Raw genomic sequence first — 10,220 nt, 5'->3', positions numbered from 1 at the left:
TTCTCTTGCTTTTCATTTGAGTGGGGGAAGGGGAAGGAAATAAGAGCTGCAGCTGTTTCACTATTTTCTGCTTTATTCACCTATTTTTAACAATGTTATTTTCTCTTTTAAATTGCTTAGTACAGGACCACAATGTTACTGAAATAAAATAATTCTTTCATCTTCTTCTACACAAAACTTACAGATACATGGAAAGGAATCCACATAGATATCTAACCTAAAAAAAAATTGACTAGACAAAAGCCCCACGCTATTTCTCCCAGGGCTACTCATAGCTTAGAATTTGAGAATTTCTATAGGAAAAAAGGTTAACAGAATAGAAGAAGTGGTTTTTTAATATATTATTTAATAATGTCTTTCCATCTCATAATTTGAAACACATTCCTTCCCTTAAGCATAAGATGTTCACTGAAGCGTTACTCAAAGAGGTTTCTTTTTCCTTCCAAAACTTCCAAAAGCAGAATCAAAACTATATATGAAGTTTAAAACTTATAAAAGGCAATGTTGTAATTACTGTACTGCCTTTTTTTCTCCCCATCAGTACTTGGTAAACATTCTAGCTTTCAGAGCAAAATACTTTGACATGATCAATATTCTAATACATTTCCCACTTTATGAAAGCTGGCAAAAGACATTGTCTAATTTGACCCATTACAACTGAGAGCTTTCCCTTCCACCCCACAGCACCCCCTCCTTCTTGTCTGTTATTTTCCCTTCCAGTGTTGTTTGGATTGGATCATTTGGTGACTAGTGACTTCAGTGTAGCTTTACCCCCTCTTTTTACCACCTGGAAAATTGCCTATTTGTATAACACAAGTAACAAATAAACCATATTATAGTCAAATGTGACCAATACCATCAACTGAAAATAAACCTACAGTTTGCAACATTTAGTTTTAAAAATAACAATTCTGTTTACATTTGAACAACAGTTAGGATGATAGGAACAGTGAACAGTATGACACTGTTTCTGTTAGAAGAAGAGAAATACAGAAAATTCCCCAGGAAATAAATCTTCTTTGACTAACTGAGATAGAATATTTAATGTCCTCTAAGAAGGATTCCTGGATCTTGACTGAAATAGTGCAGTGTGCAAAACATAAGTTTTCTGTAAGTTTTCCGGCACTTACAACCTCTTGAGAGGAAAAAGAAAAAACAAAATAACTATATTCATCTGAAAAGCTATGTGTATGCTTGAACAGGTAGTTCAGCTATGTAGTTACATTATTCCTGGTGCCCATGTTTTCATACCTACTGTTAGCGCAAGAATATCTACAGAGGGCAGACACAATCCATGTATTTGATCTCCCAAAGAGATCTTCAGCTGTTTGTTTCTACCCAACTATTCAACTTTCATATGACTTACCCAGCTGAAATTTTTAAAGTTTGTTTTCCAGTCCACGAGTTGATTCCCTTAAGCTTATAATAAATAGTATGAGACTGAGATTCTGCTGAGATGCATTTCAGATTCAGGAGCTTTAGATAAACCTTCCGTAACAACGGTATATGACTGCACAACGGAAACCCAGTCTAAATACAAATCCTTTCCCCCCCACACATTGTTCCGCTGAACATATCCATTTATAGGGGGATTGGGAAAATTACCAATTGAACCAATTTCAGAGGGAAATGATGACAAATCGGTGTGCTTTTATGTGGGCAGAATGAGAGGATGTTTGTGTGGGAGCAGCAGCAGGAAAGCAAATGCACATCTGGAAGCTATGACCTGTGGTCTCTTTACGCTTGACTCTAAATTCTGCCAAAGTTTGGCATCGGTCAGAGGATTCCTTTAGAAAGAAACTAACCAGAAACGTCAAACAACATACTATAAATGATATAAATGATCCAATATGGGCAGGATGTTTTACATGAGAATGAAACATGAGCTTTCCTCTCAATTTATAAACTCTTTGTTGAAACTTGGATATGAATTTCTTCCTTATGGACCTTAATGCACATCTTCATGCTCATTCAGGAATTCAAAGCATTTCCCAGTGCTAGTCTCTGTAAAACATTTGTTTTCTTGTTTTATGGGGTTTGATTATCTATTTAAAATGCTTATAATTACCAAAAAAATGTAATGGAATGGATTACAGTGATGAGGGGCTAAAAATCGGAAAGGAACACAGCTACAGTTTCTACTGATTCCCTTGTAACACATTCTCTCAAAAAGAGGCAATACCATGATATGAATAAGCATAGCCATTTCATGATTATGGGCTTCAGCTTCCAGCAAAAGGAGATGAAATAGATAAGAACTCCTCCTTTCTGCAAAATTAATGAGAAGACTGGAGTACTTTGCAAGTCTGTGCTTGCAAAATGACTGCTAAAAGAAAACGTGGTCTTTTATTCCCAGCAGCAGTGATCTTGTCAGGAATATCAACGACTGCATCCCAGCAGAGGATTTACATTCCTGAAAAAAGCTGTGACCTGGAAAAGGGAGGTTTGGAGTCATAAGTTGGCCCTTTGGCTTTCACAGAGAAGCCAGAGCCTGTCACTGACTCAACAGCAGCAGCTGGCGATACTGGGGCATCAGGGACCTGGGAGAGCGCCACATCACTGTGGACGTTTCTGTCAGCCTGGCAGATTTGGAAAAGCAAAATGATGGAGGCTGCCAAAGAAAACCATTAAAGCATGGCCTAATCTTTTTCTTTCTTTTCTTTTTTTTTTTTTTCATTTTTTTTCTCCTCCCCTCTGGTAAATAGAGGAAATTTGCATTTGCTGCTGATGCATTATTGAGTTTCACATCCTGTTCAGCATCTTTATAAACTGCAAACAAGACATAATGGTCAACCAGCAATGCCTCATATAATGACACAGTCAATAATGCTAAACTGTATCTGAATAACCTCTCTGCATTAATCTTGAAATAATTCACCAGAGATGAACATCTTTACTATCAAACAAACAAAAAAAAACCCAAACAAACAAAAAAAAAAGAAACTCAAAACTCACCCCAGAATAAAGAAAAATTGTTTTTTTATCCAGATCTTATGGATAAAGCTTTTTTGTGATTTATGAAACCTGCCAGCTAGATTTTACTCTGACATTTTGAAAAAAAAAAAAAAAAATTGTTGCACAGGTTAGAGTAGACAGCAGGTGTATCCAACGAGAAGTTCCATAGATCAGAACCCTTTAAACATGTCTTGAGACCTTTGGCTATGGCTGGTCTACTCAGTGAGCAAACAGTGGTCAGTGTGGTATGCTGTCCTGAAGGTTTCTATACACAAAACTCAGTTGGGACAGGCTTAGAATAAAATAACAATATCCTCAGTTGTTCATAGTAAGAGAAAAAAAGTCCCATGAAATAAAAATCCAGTGACTGTGCTTCATTTTAAACCTGTGACAATCCAGGCACATGTGTATTTTCCTAAAGTACATAAATATGGCTTTATGGACTTGCACAATGTTTTCAGAAATTGGCTTTTGCTTTGATTTTCACTGAAATGTGACAAACTTTGTTCGTTATGCAGTTTTGCTTCCTATTACAAATAATTGTCACTTTGCTAACTCTAGCAAGTGATTAAGGCTGAGACTGAGCTCAGTTCTCCCTATTTTGCTCATATTCTCCCGTACGACTGCCTCATTTTCACACAAAAAATGTTTCTGTTTTGCTTTGTTATCCAAAAATGACTCTATGACAGTTTTGATGCACTTGTTTTACCCATTCCAGCTGGAATTCTGGAAACAGTCAATGCATTACCAAATAACTAAACCCTGCAATTTTCTGCCTCATGACAGAATCAGAAATGATAAGAAGCTACTATTTACTGTGCATGCCAACACAGCTCTGCAGTCACACAGAAGTTGGTAGACCATATTTAGCCTTTGCATTAAAAAGCACTATTTCTCATAAAATCAGACTGTGAGCTGAGTGTTATCAATCAGCAGTTGGGAAGCAAACAAACAAAACAGAAAAAAACAAAGTTGTTTCTACTGTAAAGACTTACAAGGTTTACTTAGCTGTGGAAGAGAACATAATCAATTAATTTCTTTAGGTTGGAGAATAATAGTATAAAACACACACTATCTTTACCCTGGGATATTGTGATTCCGTACAGAGAAAGTCCCTGGAAAGTCTTTGGAAATTATCTTTTATTCCATACTGGGGAACTGAGCCTTAAAAGGCTACTTTTAGGGATAGAGAGAGAATTGCTTTGAAAATGGAAACGCAGCTATGCCATGCTATTTTTCTTTGGACAAAGAAAGTGGTTTTTTTTCTCTTGATAAACTCAGTGGGAGACATCTCAGGAGTGACAAGTCTCTGATATATTCTAGACATAACAGACTATCCAAGATACCTTCATACAGCCAGCAGACATGACACGGGACCTGCTGGTCTTCTGGCTTTTGAAGCAGGAACTGAAGGCTGGGCAAGATACTCCAAAATGGTGCCTGAAAAGGCAGTAGACGCCTGGTCCTGGGCACCTAAATTGCTCTCCTTTCCTTCAAAGAGGCATTGACAGTTTTTTTTCAGGGGAGGGATCCAGGACTGGACTCAACGACAACAGGAATGTGTAAGAAAAGAAAGTAAACGAAACTATTAATCCTTTTTATTCCTTCCCCAATTTTAAAGACAGTGGGTCTCTTGCTCAAATGAATGGTAAGTATAAAAGACACATTTCACAACACTAAATATGATACTGGGAGAGACCAGTAAAAAACTTTGCATTGGTATTCACAAATATTTTAAACAGAAGGGACAGAATTTCCTGCTGGAATTAAGTTTTTGACCTTTTATCTTTTTTTTCCATGTATGTCTTGTTTTGTTTTGTTTCTGTTAATCAATTACTTAGTTTCTTAGAAAGTGTTTGGTGTTCTCTTCTAAAGCAGAAAAGCAGAGCTGGACTCAGTTCATGCAAGTCCTATTGTGTATTTTACTCTATGGTGTTTATTTTCCCTCCCTTTTCCCTGAGTCCGGCAGTGGAAAGCAAGGGTGCGCCTTACATACCCATAATACCTGCTCTTGCCTCATGTACTTCTACCAGAGACAATATCACCAGCAAAAACACCCTTAGCAGCAGTAGGCATAAAAGCCACAGAGGCAACAAGAGAATCTATGGCAGATTTGTATCATATATCAGACTGTGCAGCGCACCAGAAAATATAGCAGATCCATTCATTTACTTTACATTACTTCAGCTTCACAGTAGGGTTTAATGACCAATGTTAACAACTTTATGAGTCTGAATTTGCTTCCTGCTCATATAGACCAGATGTTCTAGAAAAGCAGATATAAATAAGTTGAGAGGTCAACCTGGACTTTTATTAGTGGACAGAAACATAGACCATACTTTTTCTGGATGATAAAAGATTACTGGTTCCCACAGGGGATCTTTTATAGTGTCACAAATCCTCCATCTGGTATTTTGTTCACTTCATTGTTCAAATATTTGCTATGTGCTGATGCATTGAATTTTCTTTACTTTTTTAATATGTATTCATTTGTGAACTTATTTTCTAGATACCCTAGTGGGAGGAGGCCCCCCGTGGCATAGTTCTCAACCACCTCATGTCTGATAAAAACAAACACACACATTCCTTTTTTTCCCCTCTTTTAGAAATTGTGTCACTTGCACGCTGAGAATTTTCCGACTAAACCCAGTTTTGCAACACTGGATTTTGAGAACAAAACGTGACTTCCATGGGCTTATGTAGGAATATGAAGATAATGCTGAGCATAACGCCTAGTTATTATAAGGCTGAAGCATTATTTCTTCCTTCTTATTCCAGAGGAGGAAGATCAGGTTCAAATCCAGAATGCATTCTCACATTCAGGAAGAAAGATTCGTGTGGAGAAGTTGACATTTTTAGTATTTGGACAATGCTTTTAAGCTTCAGACCTGTGGTCCAAATCCTGCAAGAGTTTTTCTTCCTGATCTTTATCAAGTCATTAAGGTTATGTATTTCAAGCAGTTTCTTGGTGTTTTTTGGGGTGGGATTTCTTTCATGTTTCACTAAATGAAATCTTTTTGTTTTAGGTTAGCCTGTGGTGCTATGATACCTCAGAAAAGGCATGTGCAATGCCCCACAGTCTTTCCTCCAGTGTGTCTCGTCTCTGCAGCTTCATCATCTCTAAATTTCCAGGACTTCTACACAAGTGCCATGAACATTGACCTTAGGTGAGAAGGTAGCAAGGATGTCAGACATCTAACTTCTTTTTTCTATGTTGTAAAACTATGCTCCAATTTGTCCAAATTAGTAGGAGGTAGGAATGTGTATACCTAATAAAGCAGTTATTCTAAAATAAGTACCTTACCTAAAATATCTATCTAAAAATCTGTGTATAAATGCCTCCACAGGAGCGTTCTGTCTATCTAAATTAAGGGTGTGGAGACCTTAACTTTCTTCCATTCACTTGGTGGAAAATAGAGGTACTTGGACTGCTTTATCAGAGAAGTTAAAAGCAAGTGTGAAAATACCAGTTTTCTCAGACTGGAGTATGTGACATGACCATGCACTTTCACTGTTCTGAGACATGAGGATCAGACCAGGTCAAAGAAGAGCCAGTGACACTGCCACCACTACCTACCTTGGCTAATTTGTCTTCAGGAGGAAGGAAGTGCTATTGTCATCCGCACTGTTTTGAGTTACCTTCTCTTCCCTGATTTATCCTCTCTTTTCTTTTGTCTTCAAAACTGCATCCAGGAGTGCATCTTCTGCCATAATTCTATGAGCCCCTGCCCAAATGTAGCTTAAGCTATGAGCTATAAATCCTATATTGATAGAGATGTGCCAGGTCTTCATTCCTTCGGGAAAGCCTGTGAAGCGTGTGTTTCTTTAGCTGAGTTCTTGAGCATTTGCATGCCTGTGATCACTCTTCAGGTTGCCTCAAAGCTCATAACCAGCCAGATCTAACATGTAAAACCTCAGTCATCCAGTTCTACATGAGAAACTCTACAGAGCACCTGTGCAACCCAGCCTCAACCACTCCCTCAGTGGGACTGAAAGGCTCATGCTTCAGAACTTGTATTTAGAAACCTATGAGAATCAAAGACACAATGTAAAGATGGCAGGTTGGTTCAGGCTGTCTGAGGGTAGAGCCGTGGATTTACGTATCAGTGCCTGCACACCCAGATTGTCAGTGTCAAAGCCATATTTACATGTCTTTTTGTTATTCCTTTTATTTCATCTGTAATGTTTGCTTTTTTTTTTTTAGTTATCTTTAAGGAAACATGATCTAGCAATATCAGGTGAAACAAAATTTTAGCCCATCTCGATCACCTATCCTCTCTTTTCCACTAAAATGACTTTCTTTACTTTTTTCCCTTGTTATCTAAAAGTCTGATAAACAAGAGAAATTCTTTTTAATATGTTTTTACATCTCAAAATATTTTGACATCCCAGAATTGAACAGAGATATTGTTAAATAAAAGACTTTTTTAATGTGTTACTTCTTAAGTTTTTAAGCTGTTCTTTTTTTATTTCCTTCTTTATCTTTAACAGGAAGTCCAAGGAATTTTACTACTCTTTTTTTGCAATGGGAATAAACTAGAAGAAATAGCAAGCTAGAAGTATCCTGGAGGGGATTTCAGGAAGTCATTCAGTCCCAGCTGTATTGAATCCGTCTTAGTATATGGCCCATGACTTCTTGTCCCACCCCTGCTTAGTTGGCAGAGGCCTTTCACAAATATATAGACCATTGTTGTCCCAAAACCTTATAGTGTGTTTCACTGTTACACGGTACAACAGCAAATAACATTTTTATTACTGTTTTAACTTAACTGAAATCCAAATTCCCCTTTCCAGCCCAAGAAAATGGTACTTAATATCAAACTTAAGCATTTCTGTTTGATTCAACATACTGAAAGAAATCAACTTACTTCAGTAATGCTGGAAACATTACTCGAATTTGAGATATTACACCAAAAAGCTTCAGTGTTACCATGTCATCTCTTTACAAATTTTCTTTCCACAATGAATGTAAATATTGTCACCTTTATCCTGGCTTCTGGGATTTTCCATAGCATCGAAAATCAGTTTTGTGAATGGGATAATATAATTATTTCTCCCTTCTTTAATTTGTTCTGCCTTCTCTGTTTTGACTGTGTTGTCTTTGGGCAGAGGCTATCTCTTATTAGATAAATTAATTGCAGATAATAAAATAACTTCATGTGAATTTATTCCACTGGTGCTTATGTTTTATGTACTAGCAACATTCAAAATAATAATAGCTTTAAAAATATAAATATTTAAAGATTGTTTCACTTATGAAGGGATTCCTGAAAGGCTTGTAAAGTGTTTGAAGAGGTAATTTGGGGGAAAATTTCCATTCAGTGATTTATAAAACTTCTACAGTTTCTACATTCTTTGTGGAAAATCCTTGTAAATGGCTTTATAACTAGAGGCTAAAAGTGACTCCCAATCTATTCCCACATTAGCTGGGGAATATTAATACACATATATTGCAAAATAGTGCCAAAGCAGTAAAGAAAGAAAAACAAAACTCTCTCTTCCAGATCAGATTTTTGGACAAGCTTCCACTAAGCACATGAACGTTTGGACATCCATCTGAAGCAAACCTTTTCTGATGTTTATGCCTCATTAATCACAATCCAAAAATTGGATCAATTTGTGTTACCTGCAGAAAATATTTCCATTCCTATGTCACAGTTATCCCTGAAAATTCTGCAACACTATAAACTTCAAAGGAGGTGAAATAGGAAAAATAGATATAAATTACATCAAACATCTGAGGTATATACCATGTCAGCATACATATGTATATACTTATATGATTACATATACAAATGTATATACATATAAACACATTCTTTTATACTTGCAAAGAAAGTAAGTTCTTTGCAAAGATAGATTTCTTCCCTGGCTTAGGATGTCATCACCACTTCAATCATCACCTGAATCTGAATGAAACATTCACTCCTAGCACAGTTCCTACATTTTTGAACACAACCAGCATCCAGATCCACACTAGGATGGACAGGAGCCATGTCTGCCATCTGGCAGCCACTCTGTGGGCCATGTGTAACAAGCTGGCGGTGCCAGACCTGTTTCTTGCAGACAGATGCACACCTTCCACTGACATTCATGGCTGACATCAGTCACCAGCCACAACAAACAGGTCAATCACTGAACTGGCATGAAAAGTGAGATATTCTCTGATATATACAGGCAAACCCTCATGATTTTCTACACTAAGGGAGAGGGTAAGGGAGGGTCGGATGTCTTGCTGGCACAAGAACATAGGGTATATCACTATGGACTCAATAAGAGGTTTCCCATTGGCTTCAGGACAAGGTTTGCACCCACAGTCATTTTACGTGACAAACAGTTGTCAAATACTGCAAAGTCTATAGACTATTCATCTAGCTGATGGATTAAGTTTATCCCACGTCTCCCTTTCCCTTTTTAGTTTTCAGATCAGCACATATCTGCCTAAGTGATAACCACCAACAGATGGATGGAGGGTGCAGCAGAGCTTTGCAGTAGTGTACATTTGCTTTCTGACTTCCCGGTGCAAATTTTCATGATCTCACTTCCTGATGGCAATGTTTTGCTTCCAAAACCTGATTTGATTTCCAGGCTGTGTAGGTTTTTCAAGAACTAAACTCTTTTTTTTCCTCCTCTTTTTTTTTTTCTTTTTTTTTTTTAATTTTTTTTCTTCTTTTTCTGCCCTTATCCAAGCTTGTCCTACATGCCTAGGAAGGATCAGAGTAAAGGACAGAACTGAGTATATAATTGCCACCCACTGTCAACAGGGTGTTAAAATTCATTACTGTAAATTTGTGGTTCTTTAGCCCAAGCTGCCTTAGTACAGACTTTCAGATCTAGTTGAGCCAGACTCTGCCCATCACAGGGGCACTTACAGCAGTGTGCAAGATTGATAGATACCAGGGACTAAGTCCACGCTGCACAGTAGAAAGCAATGCAGCGGTAACGAAGCAAATCATAAATCCTTGTACGCATGAGAATAAAACAACTCACCTGAGATTATCTATTGTACTTGTGTAATGCATTATGTATTTTGAGAGATCAGGGATGATTAACTCAGGGACAGCACTGGACTGACAGATCTGTAGTGTTTTGGAGACAGTGTTAGTGCACAATGATGTTGTATGCAATATGTAAAGATGATAGGTGGACTCAAAGATCATCTCAAAGAATTTGTTCCTTTAATCTAGGAGTAACAAAAAGCAGCCCATGCATTTAATCCAACCCAGGCAAACCATGAAAAAGCCGACTATGCCACTGGACACACT

Source organism: Charadrius vociferus, unplaced genomic scaffold (assembly GCF_000708025.1).
Source record: "Charadrius vociferus isolate BGI_N301 unplaced genomic scaffold, ASM70802v2 scaffold599, whole genome shotgun sequence".
Lineage (NCBI taxonomy): Eukaryota > Metazoa > Chordata > Aves > Charadriiformes > Charadriidae > Charadrius > Charadrius vociferus.
The sequence above is the reverse complement of the archived record's forward strand: the minus strand, read 5'-3'. Positions refer to the sequence as shown.